At 49.5% G+C, this 17,364-nt stretch overlaps 1 protein-coding gene and 1 long non-coding RNA gene across 4 annotated transcripts in view; one reads left to right on the top strand and one right to left on the bottom strand.

The window, feature by feature from the left end:
- Slc35d4 (solute carrier family 35 member D4) overlaps positions 1 to 17,364 on the top strand; it is a 144,082-nt gene that overhangs the window by 109,490 nt on the left and 17,228 nt on the right.
- Positions 4,075 to 14,646, bottom strand: LOC147999653 (uncharacterized). Of its 2 annotated transcripts, none has more exons than XR_015642765.1 (4): positions 14,485 to 14,646; positions 14,166 to 14,309; positions 4,368 to 11,370; positions 4,075 to 4,202 (listed from the first exon to the last, which is right to left on the bottom strand). It is a non-coding gene; the product is annotated as an uncharacterized LOC147999653 (long non-coding RNA). The 2 variants fall into 2 exon arrangements; XR_015642764.1 differs by having other exon boundaries at positions 4,368 to 4,977; positions 14,485 to 14,643.

Genomic DNA, 17,364 nt, shown 5'->3' with positions numbered 1-17,364 from the left:
GAGGTAAGGACCCTGAGCTCCAACTCCCTAGAAAGGGTGTGAGGACTTGGAGGTGGGCTATGAGAATGCAGCCTCCACCTGCGGCCGTGTCATCTCCAGGAGTGCGTGTCTGGAAGTGATAGCTTGGGAACAGATAGAGCTCGAAGGCTGGGGCAGGGCTGCTGCTGAGATCTGAGTATAGGGATGGAGAAATGAGATGGTGTGCGTGTGCGTGAATGTGTGTGTGTGTGTGTGTGTGTGTGTGTGTGTCTGCGTGCGCATCTGTCTGTCTATCCATCCATCTGTCTGAATGTGTGTCTACCAGGCCTCAGGGCTTTGTGTTACGGTATGTTTTTACCAGCACTGACTAGATTCCATACCCCAGACTGGACCAGAAACCTCCACAAGGTCAGCCATTACTAGGCCAAGATTCCAGATCATTCATAAAAGCAGTGTCAGCCAGGAGAACTTCCCATGCTCCAGGTTGTTTCTGGGCCTCTGTACTAAACATTTTCTAAACAAACCAGGGAATCAAGCCGCCGACTCTCAACTCTTGCAGTCTGTGGGGGTATCTTCAGGCCTCTGAACTGGGCAGCACACCATGGGGAGTTCCAAGCCCTTGTAGAAATACCTCAGGGAGGGCAGACACCTCTGATCCCCCTCAGTGAACTGGGGGTTCCGTGCTCTTGATGGGAGTTGGTTTCACTCTGGCAGTCTGACCAGAACAGACGACCCTGGGTAAAAATCCAGCACACGCGTCTCCCTGTAGTTCACTCTGGGCTCCACCAGGAGAGGCCTGAAGGATACCCCCACCCCTGTCCTTGGCAGCTGTGGGCAGAAGCTCATTTAAACAATTGCCTGAGCCAGAAGGAACATTTGAGTCATTTATTTCCTGCTCTCTGAGAAGGGGTGGTGAAGGCCTCTATGCCCATTTGTCTTCAAGCTGGAGACTCTGAGCCTCAGGGAATGCCAGAGAAGCCCTTAGAAGTTTCAGAGACCTAATCCAGACACCATCCACCTGGGTGGGTTGATCTGTGGGATGAGAGTTCAGTGGTGGTACTGTGTCATTAAAAGGCTCCTTTGGGAACTAGCAGCTGTCTGCTGTCTGAGCCTCCCTTGCTCTGTGAGGGCTTGTGGGCCCCCGTCTTTCATTTGACAGACAGAAGGTTTTGTTGCTTCCTTGCAGGGTTAACCTGCTCTCCCTGGCTCTGGCTGAGGCTGGCTCTTCTGTTCTGTAAAGCTGTCCTTGAGACAGCATCTCCCTCCTAGCAGACACAGCTCTCGTGGCTTTCTGTGCGATTGTCCATCTGTGTGGCAGCAGATGCAAGGCATCCCTTTCCTCTGAGAGGCTGAGCCTTCAAGAAGACACAGACAGAGCTTAACCCAGTGCCCTAAAATGTTTCTATGGCCCCCACCGGCACCACCCCCTGTGTGAATGAATATGCCTGGTCTGAGGCCTTTGTTTGAAGGGTATTGAAGAATACGTGGTCTGGGCTGTTGCACCTTTGCTCTCTTTCTCTGTGTAGGTAGGGGAGGAGGGAGGTGAGGGTCACCCCTGCACCTAGGTCGTGGAACCCACGGGGTGACCCCTGTACTGGGTAGGTGAGCTTTGGGTAGGTGGTATCAAGTGAGTGTGCTCTTCATTCTTCCAGACCCATGCAGCCAGTTTCAAGCTTTCGGTCCCAGACAGTTCTGTGTTGTTCTCACAGCTGAATAAAACCTGTTCGGCATGACAGCTGTCTTGGGATTATGGGTGTAGGTCCCCCTTTCTGTGGTGAAGAGGGACAGGAGAGAGGAGACATGGCCACCATTATCAGGGAGCACCACTAAGCTGTTAGCTTCAGCCCTAGGGGTCTGGAGGCTGCATCTTACTCACCCTACAGTGCATCTATGGACTGGACTGCTTATGCTCTATCTGCTGTAAGGAAGGTGCATGATTCTTGGGAAAGGCAGACACAGCCCCGGAGGAGTCATTATCCCGAAAGATCAAGGTTGTATGTGCTTGGAACAAGAGGGGGAATTCAGGAGACAGAACGCAGGCTTCCTCTAAGAGCTGCTGATCTCAGGGTCCCCAACCACTGCCTTGATCTTTGGAAGAAAGCTAAGTTGGGAACTCCACCCTGGAGTCTGGGAACAGACTGAGTGGACAGAGGGCCTGCACATTAGCCAGTTTCTCTGACATGGTGACAAAATGCCTTGTGAAAACAACTGGAGAGAGACTGTTTACTTTGGCTCATAGTTTCAGAGATTTTGGGTCAAGGCTGGCTGGATCCACCACATTGGATCTTGTGTAAGGCATAATGTCACAGAGGCTAGAATGTGTAACCGAGGCAGGAAGCAGAGAGCGGAAAGCAACCAGGGCAGCACGTCCTTCCAAGGCATGACCCTAGTAACCCATTTCCTTCCATTAGTAAAGCTCTCATCTCTTCTGCAGATAGTACCACCATTTCAGGACCAGGCTTTCACCATGCAGTCCTCACGTCTGGGAAGGCAACCCATTGATGCTCCAATCTCAACCTTGCAGCATAAGTCACCTGACCCCATGAGACTGGAACAAAGGCTAGAAAGAGCCCATCTCTGTGAAGACCATAAGTCCCCTTGTTACTGGGGAAGCCACTGCTAACCTTTCCTATGAGAGAAAATAACAAAGTCCTTTGTCTTAGTTAGGATTTCATTGCTGTGAAGAGGCACCAGGACCATGGCAACTCCCCCCCCCCCCCCCCGGAACTGGGGACCTAACCCAGGACCTTGCGCTTGCTAGGCAAGCGCTCTACCACTGAGCTAAATCCCCAACCCGACCATGGCAACTCTTATAAAGACAAATATTTGACCTGGTCTGGCTTACAGTAAGATGTTTAGTCCATTACCATCATGGCGGGAAGCATGGTAGTGTGCAGGCAGACATGGTACTGGAGAAGGAGCTGAGAGATCTACATCCACATCCTCAGTCATCAGGAAGAGACAGTGGCCCACTGACTAGGCTTGAGCCTCTGAGATCTCAAAGCCTGCCCCAAGTGACACACTTCCTCCAACACTGCCCCGCCTACTCAATAAGGCTCTGTACATGGGGGCCACTTTTATTCAAGTCACCTCATTCTTCATTCAAGCCACTCTTATTTCTAGATTCTGTGACGAACTTAAAAAACCATTTCTAAGCAGCCAGCAGATATAGTGGAAAGATGTGTTCTGGGGCATCTAAAACGAACATAGGTGAGTGTCCCTTCCCCCATTCTCACACAGGATAAGAGCTGCCTCTCTACTTGTCTTCCCTTCCCTGGTATTCTAAATCCCAGAAACCTGAGGCTAGGTCTCTTTACCTTTGTCAGCAAAGAGCCTGTACACAGAGGATACTCAGTACTTCTGACATGAACAGCCTCAGTTCTCTGCACTGACACTTCATTTCTTTAAAGGTAGAAATGGGGTTTATAGGACAAAGGCTGTTTCAATCACTGTGTTTAGACAGGTATCAGATGCCTGTGGCCTTTTAGACACCCAGGAAATAGATTTTAGGGTCCTGCTTCTTCCTGAGGCCAAGCCTCTGACATGAGCATTATGTCTCTGAGGCTACATCTCACGGCCTTTGCCTTCTCTGGGACTTGAGAACCCCATTGGACCTGTGGTCTCTGGGTTGCCTGTGTCTCAGCGACGGCTTCTAGGCTGCCCACTCGAGTGCAGTAAAGCCAGTGCTTGGCCAGGAGACAGGGAATGTGGGGTTTTTCATTCTATTCACGAGTCCTGGTCAAAGGGGGTCTTCGCTTGAGGAGAGTAGGACGTTGACTCAGGCAGAGTTTTTCTACCCTTCCCTGCTGTTTTTTGTTGGCTTTTGTAAGGTGATGAACTGTTTCCTCACTCTCTGGGCTTGACTAGCCTTATAAATTCATTTGACCGCTAACTATAATAGTCCCCATTTTGAATGTAGACTCCATGTGCTCTCTTGGACTTGTTTAGATTCTCTTCTTGACCCAGCTTTAGGAGAGAGACCTCTGAGTCTGTCTTAATCAGGCCTTAGTGTGTTGAACCCAGTTCAGTAAGAATTCTACTAGACTAGTGTCTTAGTGTTTTACTGCTGTGAACAGACACCATGACCAAGGCAACTCCTATAAGGACAACATTTAATTGGGACTGGCTTACAGGTTCAGAGGTTCAGTCCAGAATCATCAAGGTGGGAGCATGGCAGCATCCAGGCAAGCAAGGTGCAGGAGCTGAGAGTTCTACATCTTCATCTGAAGGCAGACATGAGAAGATTGACTTCTGGGGAGCTAGGATGAGGGTTTAAAGTCCAAGCCCACAGTGACACACCTACTCTAACAAGGGCACACCTCCAAATAGTGCCACTCCCTGGGTTAGGGATACTCAAACCACTAAACTAGCTTACTGAGAGTGCATACCTTCATGCTTAATCACGTGTCCCATGCACGCTGGCTTTCACCTCCAGCCGCCTCTAATATCAGGCACTGAGTTCAGTCTCTCAAGTCTTGGTTTCTTCATTTGCATCAGGTAGAAAGTACGAGGCCATGTGGGAAGAAGCAGGGATCTGTGGGGCTCTGGCCCATCTTGAGGGGCCACTCTTCGAGCCAGAGCAGGGAAGGCTGCCAGGCCTCTTCCTCCTCTGCTGCCTCTGCCCCTGAGTCAGTGGCAGGCAGCAGGGCACAGCAGGCAGCTAGGAGCCAAGGCATGGTGGGGAAGCCCCGAGCAGAAAGTGGCTTCTGTAGACTGGAGTAGCTTCCAGTGAAGAAAACTTCAGGAGAGCATACTCTGCCCAGTGTTACAGCTCCATAAGACGGGCACTCAGATCTCAGTGAATGACTTTATTCCTCATGGATAGGAGCTTAGAAACATCTTGGGGTGGGTTGGGGTCTAAATGCTTCCTATGGGTTTGGTCTGAGATGTTAGGGATGCCTCATCTGCATGTGGAAGGGCTTCAGGTGTTGTCCCTACATGACCGATTGTCACAGTCTTCTCCATGGTGTGTCATGATCACATATTCCAGACAGGAACCTGTTCGGGAGTAGATTTAAATGCCTACCGTTCTCAATTACGAGAATTGTTGGGGTTCCTGAATCCACTAGACCTTACCAGGTTTCTGTCTGGTGTCATGGTCCCACAGAGCAGGACGGCCCTCCAAGTCAAGGCTAACCTATCCCACCAGCCCTCAGTAGACTGTAGACCTGTGACTGGGTCTGGTTAAGGTAAACTGAACTTCTGCCTGCCTCAGAGACTTATGGGAAATAAGATGGCTGTTAGTTTAAACCACAAAGATTTAGGTGGTTTGAACTGTAGTTCCTTTAGTTCCTTTTTTTTTTTTTAAGATTTATTTATTACATGTAAGTACACTATAGCTGTCTTCAGACATCAGAAGAGGGTACCAGATCTCATTACAGATGGTTGTGAGCCACCATTTGGTTGCTGGGATTTGAACTCAGGACCTCTGGAAGAGCAGTCATTGCTCTTAACCACTGAGCCATCTCTCCAGCCGTGAACTGTAGTTCTGGTTGGCAGTATCAACAGGGAGAAGAAAAGTCAGAACAGCAGAACAGGGGACAGCAGCAAAGCTTCTCTGAGGTAAGTACAGAGTGGGCATTGTGGTTTCCAGATTCTGTGGAGCAAGCGAGCGTGTGTGCGTGCATACCTATGCAGTGCTGGGGGGTGTCAGACCCAGGGTGTCACACACATTGGGCACACACTTTCTCACCAAACCACCCTGCCAGCCTTTGTCTTTGGTGGCCAGCCCTGAAAAGAGATGTCACAGAAGTGGATTTGCAATCGGCCTGTGTCACTCCCTCAGCCACCAGACAGCAACCAAAATGCAAGAGAGGCTGTGCTAATGTCAGGGTTGGCTTAGCAGTTTGTTCCAGCTGAGCAACAATTATGTCCTCCACTCCAGATCACACACTAAGTGAACACATGTGAGGCTGAGCTGTAAATAACAGCCAGAAGAGTGATACGTCAGCACCCATCCCTGGAAGCTGGAACAAGCCTTCCATGCTGCCCGCCGCCCGTGCTGCCCGGGGCCGCTGCAGCTCTCCTGGCGGCTCAGCCTTTTATATTTTGTTTTGAGGCACTGGAGATCGAATTCACAGCTTAGGCAAAGTGTCCTCCACTAAGAAATGTCAAAGTGTTTTTATTCTTATTGTTTTCCTGTTTGTTTTTATTTGTATTATGTCTGTGTGTTTATGATGTGTGTGGGTGCCTATGAGGGCCAGAAAAAGGGGTCAGATTCCCAGACCTGAAGCTACAGGCATCCAGTACAGACTATTCAGTGTGAGTGCTGGGAACTGAAGCCAGTTCCTTTTGAAGAGCACTAATCACTCTTAACCACTGAGCCATCTCTCTAGCACCTTTAAAAATAGTTTTTTATATTTTATTTATTAATTGATTGATTGATTGTGTGCACATGTGCACAGGCCTGTGTCTATATGGTCATGCCACAGCTCATATGTGGAGGTCAGAAGACCATTCGTTGGAAGTTGTTTTTTCTGTCCCACCGTATGGGTTCCTGGGACTGAACTCAGGTTGTCACGCTTGGCAGTGGGTGCTCTAACCCTCCAATCATCTTGGTGGCACTGAGCTCTTGATTCAGAATGTGATACAATGCAGAGACAGTGGGTACACGTATGATATTGACCGGCCATCCCCATGGCCCTTTCCAGAACCTCTCCATCACTCTGACAGAGCTCCATACATACACACACACACACACCCAGGTGACCACTGCTCCGCTGTGTAGTCTGTTAATTCCAGATGTCACCCAGCAGTAGGTCCTGCCCTTGTCTTCTTGGTCCTCATAGCTTCCTGCTCTTACCAGATGTTCCAGGCATCAGAGGAGCAGTCCAGTGAGGGCATGGGAGCCCCATTTCCATAAACACCCAACCTATTTCCTTTGTTACGGTGCAAGAATTGGACCACATGACATCAGTCTTAGGATGCAGGCATTGGCTTTACCACAAAGTCTGCAGGGAAGATAATAAAATCGCCCTCCTTCACTCATTTCCTGGAGAGGTTTCAAGGACCCCTTCTCCTTCCTGTCTTTTACCTTGGCTTGTCCTTAGTAAGTGCCTTTACCTTCTAGTCAGATGATGGGGAAGCATGGCTGGTTGGAACGCCACCTCAGAGTATGTCTTGCAGCCCCAAGGGGGCACTGTTCGTTTTCCTTGAGCAGCCTTAAACAGTAGCCCACAAAAGTTGGCTTCCAAAGCTAGATATACAATTACTGCTTTAGTCTCTAAGTCTTGGAGCAACTTGGAATCCTGTCAGTCCTTGGGGCCAAAGAAACCCTGGAGGGTGTCTTTAAGTAGCCTGCTCTCATGAAGTCAGTGAGAAGATAGGGTGTTGTACACACACACTGTCAAGTTTCCCCATTCTGCCCTTCCGTACACCACACACACACACACACACACACACACACACACACACACACACACACACAGAGCACTGCTCTGTGTCTTTGACACATGGGGAATAGCATTCAAGGTGGGGGTGGGAGTTAGTGACAGAAAATGCCATGTAGTCATATTATAAGGTAAAATGTCCCATGCCCCACAGCCAACCCTTCAAACACACCAATTACAGAGACAGGGAATGGTGGACAGCAGAGAAAGAAGTGTGTCTAGTCAGTGCTCACTGAGAACAGGGGCAGAAACAGATAAAGGGGTTCAGTGACTTGAAGTTTGTCTTTGGGATACTGGTGTGAGCTCTAGGTATAGAGAGAGCGAACTGTTAAATTTAGTAAAAGAACTGAGGTCAATCTGTAACAACGCTGAGGAATGGTTCCTTCCGAAGAATGCAGTCTATTAGGAGAAAGTGCAGTGGGAGGAAAAGCGTTGGACAGAGATGGTACAGGGGGCCCTGCTTCAGTTCCCATCACTCACATGGCAGCTCACAACTGTATGTGATTCCCAGTTCTCAGGGGATCTGGCGCCCTCTTCTGGTTTCTGCAGACACTGCATGTGTGTGGTGCATGTACACAATTGAAGGCAAACACCCATTCACATAAAAAAAAAAAATCTCTTTCAAAAAAAAGCAGCTGAGACATAGCACCGATACCTACTAATGGAGGGGGACAAAGGAACAATATTCTTGAGAGAGAACAAGGACAGGGACTTCTGGGAAGGAGAGGCTTCCCTCTAAGCCAAAGAGGAGCTTAATTAAGAGTAAGCCTCAGTGTGGGGGAGGAGACTCTTCAGAGGAGGAATATCTCTGAGAAAAATTTTCCCTGAGCAGTCTCTAGGTCAATCCCCCAAAACAAGGAAATATGACCTCTTTGGGTTGGCCAGAATTTTCACACTGTGTGATTTAGTTCAAGACAGAGTACGTGACAGAGAGCATGGAGGAGCCAGGTAGTGGTTAGGGCCATAAATCAGGGGCTGCTGTTTTAGGCCCTAGCACTGACAGCTTCCTGACTCTTCCAGAGAGAGCTGCCAGGAGGTGGGGCCTGATTTGCAGGCCATGGGATGGGTCTGGCCTTTTAAAGGGACCACTGTCTTTTAGGGGCAGGCCTGTGTTCTTACAAGAATCAGGACAGGGTGAATAGTATGTATAAATTCAACTGTGCTGGCCAAGGTGTGTCCTTGCCTGCCATTGTCTCTGCCTTGATCCTGCATGATAGGCCTTTAGATGACCTGCTTTCCCCCGAGGGCCCCAAGTCTGGGTCTTCCAGGATGATCTATTGGAGGCTACGCTACCTACCATAAATCGCTGTGGTTATTTGAGATCAGGCTGTCCTGCCTATAGACCTTGCTATCCCTGTAACTAAGGCCAACCGCAGCTTTAGGACAGTGACTTGGAGTATGCTAGGTATCTACATGGCTATACCTCCAGTGACTAATGTCCCTGCAGAAGGGCCAGGCGCTCCAGAGCACAGGACGCAGACACCAAATGAAAGCAGAGACTTGGTTATCTTGTAGAGCCAAGCTTTTAAAGCAAGCTCTAAGCTCCAGTTAAAGCTGGGGGAGGGCAACTCAAGAAGCCTTAGAAATTGGGTGTCCAAGAGTGGGAGTGGGGGGATGGGGAGAGCTAAGTGGCAGTCGGGGGAAGGGCTCTGCTCGGACTTGCCTGGGGAAACTTAGTTTACAGTTATAGCCAACTCCCCACCCCTTTGTCCGGGGTTCACTATGGGAGGAAATTCCACCTTGTCCTAAGGCAAAGAACTCCTTTTCATTAGGTAGCAAAGCTGGATTTTGCTCCTTAGGAATCTTCTCTCTCCTCATCCCCCATGGTCTTTTGCCTTGCCTTCATCAGGAGAGGCCAGGGTTGCCTCTGTTGAGGCGAGCAGCTCCCTGAGTAACTCTTCTCAGCTCAGGATGGGCTACTCACTAGGTTTACATCGTCAAAGAGTATGTCAAAAAGTCCACTCTTTGCTTTATTGAAACAATTAAATGGGGCTGGAGAGATGGCTCAGAGGTTAAGAGCACTGACTGCTCTTCCAGAGGTCCTGAGTTCAATTCCCAGCAACCACATGGTGGCTTATAACCATCTATAATCAGATCTGGTGCCCTCTTCTGGCCTGCAGGCATACATGCAGACAGAAAGCTGTATGATGTATACATAATAAATAAATAAATGTTTAAAAAAAAAAGAATTAAATGAAGAAAGCTGTGTTTGTGTGTATGCATGTATGTATGTATGTATGTATGTATGTGTGTGTATGTATGTGTCTGTATACATGTTTGTATGTATGTGTGTATGTAGGCATGTATCTGTGTATAGCACTTTGCCTTGTACTCACACACAGTAATGGTATTAGTTATTTTGCTGTGAAAGGCAACTTAGGAAAGAAAGAGTTTATTTGAGCTTATGGTTCCGGAGAGCAAGCCCATAAGCCAGGGGAGTACAGGAGAGCAGGTAGGCAGAGCAGGAAGCTGAGGGGTCGTACAAACAGAGCAAAGTGGGGTGAGGCTATAACCTCTTGGAGCCTCTCCCCAGCGACGTACATCTTCCAGCAAGGCTGCAGCACCTCCTCAAATAGTGCCACCAGCTTAAAGACAGTGTTCAAATTCTCAAGGGCGCATTTCCACAACTGAGGCTCCTTTCTCTGTGATAACTCCAGCTTGTGTCAAGTTGACACACACCAGTGAGAACATCCAGGGATGTGTTTAGTCACTTAACCTTCAGCTTCTCTATTGGATACAAATGCCCTGTCTTTCCTATTTAGAAAGCACACACAAGAAAGCTTTTCTTTACCACCTCTGTGTATGTAGAGACCACCCCGCCCCTGGCCCCCAATCTCCAGCATATCCATCAAGGAGACAAAGTTTGAGTTAATTCAGCAGTGGGAAGGAACAAGAACGTTTTCATGTTTCAGTGTAGGGAAGACAGGCTCTTGCTGAGAATTGGGTCTGGTTCTAGGGGAAACTTTTAAAGGAAGGAGTTTAAAGTGGAGGCTACGGCATGTGGTTTCAAAGTTTGTTTCTCGGGGTCTGCTGTTGTTTCCACTGAGTTGATGGGTCTTTGGGCCTTACAGGGCCAGTTCCAAGCTGTGAACTGGAGTGACCCAAGGCCGTGGAGCAGTTTCACAAAGGCAGAGGCTTCTCTGCTGTACGCACACTGACTGTGGGAGTTGACATTTGGTTCTCGGCTTTCAACACACTCTCCGGCCCCTTTCTCCTGTTCACAGCTAAACCTCCCCAAGCCATAGCTCTCCTTGCCGACCTCCTTCTGTCTCCTGGCCTGTCCAGTGCTTGGGTCTGCATTCACACCCCTAAAATAGCGTTCCTGAGTCTTTGGCAGTGTTCTTGTCTTTGACTCACGCTGCGACTCCCGCATCTCATAAGCACTGCTGCCTTCTCCTGAGAATCAGTCCTTGTCCTGGCTTCTTGGGCCGTGCCGTTCTCCCAGCCATCTTCCCCTCACTCCCCACGCCTCCTCGTCTTTGTAAATGCCTTCTCCTCTGCCCTGTCACTAGGTGTTATGTCTCTGAAGACTCAGGTCTTCTCCTAACTGCCTGCTCCTTCTGCGATGGTTGGACTCACTGACAGTGAAAGAGGAAGCACGTTTCCCGAGTGCATGGAGAAGGTGCAGCAGGCAGGGTTCAGTGCTTGAACTGCTGCTTTGTGTGGCCCAGTGGGCTGTGGCTGTTCCTGTCATGCAGGTGTCCTTTTAGTGGCTTAGTTTGTACCATGTAAATGAGGGCATTGGTCAATATTTGACTCTTGGCGAGGCCGGGTTTTTAGAGCAGTGGTTTTGTGGTATGAGGTCATGGTTAGCTGTGATTGGCTGTGCTCAGTCACTCCATTCATAATTGCTCCATCACCCCACTTTCTCCGGTGGCACTGCTGTGAACTCACATGGCTCCAGTCATCCATCTGTCTGTAGCACAGCCTGAAGCTCTGGACTCAGAGCAGCTGGCATCACCTCTGAGTGTCTTCTGAGCGCTTACAGTTTGCTCTGCAGACACTGGAATTGACATCATAACAAATGATTCCCCGACTGGGAGGGCACAAGGGTCTGCTTCCCACTGTGTTTCTCCTGTTTGGCTGTGTGGCCCGTGTGGCCCATTAGCTGCCACAGCATCCTTGTTTGTTTGTTTGTTTGTTTGTTTGTTTGTTTGTTTTGTGCAGTGGGTTGGTCCTGGTGCTGCTTCTATTCAGATGCTAAATGCTGGCTCCCATGGTCTGCTCCTCCTGTACACCAGCAGATGCTATACAAACCTCGCACTCCAATTTAACTGATCAACAGAAGGCTAGAGCCTCTACCTCTAGTACGTAGAGACAGGCGGGCTTTCATAGAGAGGAGACAGAAGAAAGGAGTCGGAGAGTGGAGGAGGCCAGCCATGAGAGGAGATGCCATGAGCACGTGGCCATGAAAACAGCAAGTAACAGGGGACATGGGCTAGGAAATAAGTTAGGATCGCTCCAAACTCCCAGTCTAGGCTGACAGCTTGTAAATAAAATGCCCGGACTGAGTGCCTTTTATTCAGGCCAGCTAGGATTTATGATTCACTTTACGGTTTTGTTGTCTGTGTTTCTGGAGACAGGGTTTCTTTGTGTAGTCCTGGCTGTCCTCGTGTAGACCAGGCTGGCCTTGAACTCACAGAGATCGGCCTGCCTATGCCTCCCAAGTGCTGGGATTAAAGATGTGCACCCAACATTTCTTTGCCTATGTCTTTCCTCTTCCTACACCAGAATCCTTGACTGTCTTCTACATGTTTTATTATGATACCTTGACACCTCTATGGCTGTGGTTGTCAAGCTTGGGGAAAAAATGCCACCTGGGTAAGCTGTGGAGTCCCAGATGCTCACCTCCAGGGATTCTGGAATTACAAGGAGTCTCAGTTTTACAAGCCCCATGGGTGATTCTGAGGACCGCATTTGGCAAGTGCTAGTCAAGTGTCTCTTTATTCTCCCCAGAAGGATCTGGTCTGGAATGGTAAATTGGTCTCTGGAAACTGTTTTTAGATTACTACTTATTTACTTAATTATGTGTCTGAGTGCTCTGCCTGCATGTATGTATAGCACGTGTGTGCCTAGTGTCTGCAGAAGTCAGCAGAGGGCATCAGATCCCATGTATGTATAGCACGTGTGTGCCTAGTGTCTGCAGAAGTCAGCAGAGGGCATCAGATCCCCTGGCACTGGAGTTAGATGGTAAGGAGCCACCTTGTAGAGACTGGGAACGGAACCTGGTTCTTTTTTGAGAACATGTGGCATTCTTAACAGCTGGACCAGCTCCCCAGCCCTCTCTGGAAACTGTTATTTTTTGACAACAGTAAGAACCACATCTCTGAGCCCAGATATCAGAACAATAGGACCCAGAGGTGGAGTTTTCAATGAGCGAAAGTCCTGAGCATGAATATTCACCTTCAGTCATTCTTTTTCTTTGAGGTCTTTTTTTGGGGGGGGGGGTTCTTTTTTTTTTTTTTCGGAGCTGGGGACCGAACCCAGGGCCTTGCGCTTCCTAGGTAAGCGCTCTACCACTGAGCTAAATCCCCAACCCCGAGGTCTTGATTTTCTAAAAGGCTTCCTGAAAAATCGTATTTAGTCTCTATGTAAAGACTGAAAGTCGCCCTCTGAGCTTCCTGAGTAGGTGAGTCTGTGTACCTTCTTAGGTGACTCTCTGAGGCCACTCTGTGGCGGCATAGTCCTCTAGGGACCTTTAAGAGCAAGCATGGACCCCAAATGCTTCTATGTCCAGAGTTCTGGAACTCACCCATCCGCAAAAGACAATGAGGCATAGGGACTTCCCAACTGAGTAGCCAAAGGACACTCAGTCCAGGGGAGGCGTGAGTGTCTGAGTGCAGTGAGTGTGACATGGGAATGTGTGCCTGGATCCACAAGGGCCTGGGGAGGGAGCAGGGCTGAGCCCATGACGGTGGGAACAGAGTAGTCTCAGGGGAGCCAAGGTCCAGGAGGAGATCTGAGGAGGGCCATGAGATGGGCAAGAAACCCCAGACTTGAATCAGAGGTGCAAAGGGATGACATGGAGAGTTGGTGGGGAGGAAAAGGAGAATTAGCTGGAAGCAGGCTGTGGGTTTGGAGTCTGGGAGAGCATAACCTGAAGCACCAGTGACAGAAGCAGCTGTGAGAGAAGCCAGCATAGGCTGGGATGTAAAGGCACAAGGTGGGATTGGGCCAAGACATCCTTCTGAGCTCAGGAGACCAGGGAGTTGAGTGGAACTGCCAAGCAACCTTGACCTGGAGAGGGTCACCAGGGCCAGACTGTGCCAATCTGGAAGAGCTTGATCGAATCTGAACTTGAACCTAAAAACACACCTCAGTTCAATTGCATGCAATAGTTCTCTTCCTGAAGCTCATCTCCAGCCGGGGGTTGTGTCTGGCGACTAAGTGCATACTGGATAACAGAGAGGAAACTGGGAAGGTCCTGAGGGGCTAAGGCCCTAAAAGCCTCGGGTGGATTGAGACTCTCTGGACAGGAGCATTGGCCTCACAGGTAACACTGTCGGCCGTTAGATTCCAGAAGGTGAGAGAATCGACCCAACTCTTTGAGACTGCAGGAGAAAACTGACCTACAGATGGAGTCGCCATCCCTAACGTCCCCTTCCCATCCTGTAAAAATCCCCGGACCACCCCACACCACGGTAGGCACAACTGTGATTGAGAGACTGTGGCCTTAAAGGTGTTCTTTAAAGGGGCAGCTCTGTTTCTAGTGATGTCTGTTTCCTTTATTTCCAAGTTGCTGCCACCCCCAGCCCCCTGCGCCCCGTCTCCTGTCAGTGGGCTTTGGCAAGGTCTTACCAGTAACAAAGGGTCTTGCCTCTTCCCCATCCACTGCAGATCTTCCAGGGTAAGCGGTGAGAAGCTGGCAGCAGTTAGCATTTTCCTACTGGACTCTGACGTGGACTTCTGAGGGGGTGGGGCTTCAGTCACCTCCTCAGGCTCCTGTTTGTATTATGGATCCTGTTATTCAATGTAAAGGCCCAGGTTCAACCCTAAACTTTAGCTCATTATGAAAAGGTCTCAGGTTTGGGACTTAAGGGGGAAACTGAAGCAGGCTGTCCACTTGGATAAGAGGTTTATTAGAAGAGTTACTGATGACATGGACATATGGACTTACAGACAGACAGCTGCATGGCAGGGGTTTGAGGAAAGTCTGGACCACAACCCCATAGACAGGCAAACAGTATGGTGGGGACTCTGAGGAGTGTTCCGGTCCGAAGGGCAGAACAGAGAGAGTCTTCACACAGGTCCCGTGGGCAGGGAGAGGTTTTATGTAGTCAGGCAGAGGAGAAGGAGGAGGGTTTTGTGTTCTAGGAAGGGAGGTGCAACTCTGAAGGTCCAGGGACAGTTGAGAGGGGCAGAGCTTTCCTAACTGAGTTGTACCCATTATACAATATGGGGGTGTCTCTCTTGGAACCTGGGTGCCTGGGGAATCTGTTAGTGGCTTAAAGACCCACAGATAGTTTGTCTGTGAGCGGTTGCTAAGTCCTCCACAGGAAAAAAAGAAGCTGCTCCAGGTGACCGTGGCCCATAATTACAGCCCTGCGTGGAAACCATTGTAGAGCCAAGAGCTGGCACAGCCTCCTGCCCCTGGCTGTCTGTGGAATGAATGCTCTGGCCTGGAGTAGGGGGTGCTAGGTTCATACACCTGAGATCTTGGAAGCCTGCTAGCCCTGCATTCATAAGCCGAAGATCAGCTCTCAACTCTGCATGGGAACAGAGGAGGGGAGGAGAAGCCACAGGTAACTTTGCTGACAAATGCCACCAAAGGGCTTCTAGAGGACGGCTGCCCAGGCAGTTGAATGGGACCGGGGGTAACCAACCAGAAGGAAGGCTTGACTGCACAGGTCTTCAATATCACCCTAAGTCAGCTGCCAGGGGTAATCTTGTTAGAGACATCATCAAATACTCACTGCTATGGGACCACATAGTTGATAGCATCATGTGCCTTGGACTTCACCAGTGTCCCTTAAGGTTCAACACTCCTGTCAACCAAGAAATGGGAATAAGAAAAGACTTGAGCTTAGTGGGGGTGGCACAGAGGCAGATCCAAGTGGATCTCTGTGAGTTCAAGGCCTTCCTGGTCTACAGAGTGAGTTCCAGGACAGTCAGGGCTACACAGAGAAACCCTGTCCTGAAAAACAAAAATGAAAATTAAAAGAAGAGAAAGGGATGGAATATAAGTGAATTTTGTCATCGCACAGTTGTAGGTGCTCCAGCAGTGCTTTACTGTGTTCTCCATGGAGCAGGAGTGCCTCATCATGTGCACATTCTCAGGCTCAATATTTTCCATCTTCTGAGTCCCGACTGCCAGCCTCCTGTCTGATCTTCTAGAACATCTCTGATGGCCACACTATGCACCTCAACCCTCCCAGACTTGCATAGACTAGGAGTCCTATTAGGACTCCTTTTCTTCCCTGTGACTCTGTCAGAGCCCCTGCTAAAAACTGTCCCATCTGTCACCTGTCCTTCCGGAATATGGACTTCTACCTCTGCTGCATGGCCTTGGCCTGCACCTGGAGTTTCTCTTTGGTTCTGTATTGTCAGAGGTCCCTATCCCTGACCACTGGCTTTTCGATTTAGAAGCTTCCAGAACCCGGTGTGAGACACACTGAAAAAATGCCAAGTATCTGAAGGTTGGTTTACCCATGATGGCACCAGGTCACAGCTGCACAGCTCACTGTATTGCACCAAGTCTCCGCTGTGGAAACTCCCTGCCCCTTGGGCAGCCTGGGGCACAGGCCTGACCCAAGCAGTGCCCATGGCCACTGCTGGCCTAGGTGATTATAGAAGTTGCTTTTCTCTTTACCTGACAAGAGGCAACTTCACAGAGGAAGTTTGTTTAGGTCTAGAAAAGGGCACAGTCTGTTATGGTAGGAAGGGAAGGGTGGCAGGAACATGAGGCAGCTGGTCACAGGTGTCCTTGACAGAGAACAGCTGGGAAGTAAATCAGAGGAACTTCAGAACCTCAAGTCCCGCCCCCAGTGACCCTCAGACTCCACAGAGGCTCTGGCTCCAGAAAATTTCACAATTTTCCAAAGCAGTACTGCCAGCTACAGACCAAGTGTTGAAATACTCGAGCCTCTGGGTGACATTTCACACTTAAGTCACAACGAGCATGGATCCACTTCAAGCCAGCTGTGTGTGTGGGCCCTGTATATGACAGTGGCTTAGTCCAGCATGTGTCTTTCTGGTCCTGTGCATCCTGACGTTATTAGGCTGGGTTAAGGGATGCATGGGCTGATAGCCAGTGGCTGGCACTGTTCTTTGCTGTTCCAAAACCATCTGCATTTATTTTCTGTATGCCTTTCTCCACTCAGACACTTCTATACATGGTGACTGGTTCTTTCTCAGAGGTCACTTATATTCTGCATTTATGGAGAACGGCTGCCTAGCAGCTTTTAATACACGCAGAGCAGTGTGGGCCCTAGCCCCGTACCTGCAAACTTTGTTTGGAAAGTTTTGTTTCTGAATGGGCCCGTTTAGGGTAAAGTCTTGCTAGGACACCCCCCCCCCCCGCAGGGTCCCTGCCAAGTGGCTGTGTGGAGAACCATAAGGACCTAATGTTAGGATCTAGCTGCTGCTGCTTTTTCAGAGGCTGTTCCCTTTCACAGCTGCTGACACTGCAGAGACTTGTGACTAACAGACATTCATGGAGGTGAGTCTCCTTGCCTCCTGCTTAGGAATCAGAGCCTGCTGCTGGTCTTCCTGTCGAGCCTCCCCATGGAGAGTCTCTTTTCTGACACTCGGGCTGGGTCTTATCAGAGAGCCTGCCTTGCTGTTGCCCCTGCCTGTCTGTCCATGGTGTTACTAACTCTTCTAATACACCTTTTAATTCCCAGTAACCTGTCTCAGCGTCCTCTCAAACCACCCACCACTTACCTCATGCAGCCAACTTTCTTCTTTTAGCCCTTATCAGCTTGCCTTGTAGTTAGCTGCACCCCTAGAACTGCCTTTGTTCAGGCTGGTGCTCACCTAAATACGGGAATCCCTATCT

This window comes from Rattus norvegicus, chromosome 18 (genome assembly GCF_021556685.1).
Source record: "Rattus norvegicus strain SHRSP/BbbUtx chromosome 18, alternate assembly SHRSP_T2T, whole genome shotgun sequence".
In the NCBI taxonomy this organism is placed as follows: domain Eukaryota; kingdom Metazoa; phylum Chordata; class Mammalia; order Rodentia; family Muridae; genus Rattus; species Rattus norvegicus.
The sequence above is the reverse complement of the archived record's forward strand: the minus strand, read 5'-3'. Positions and strand labels throughout refer to the sequence as shown.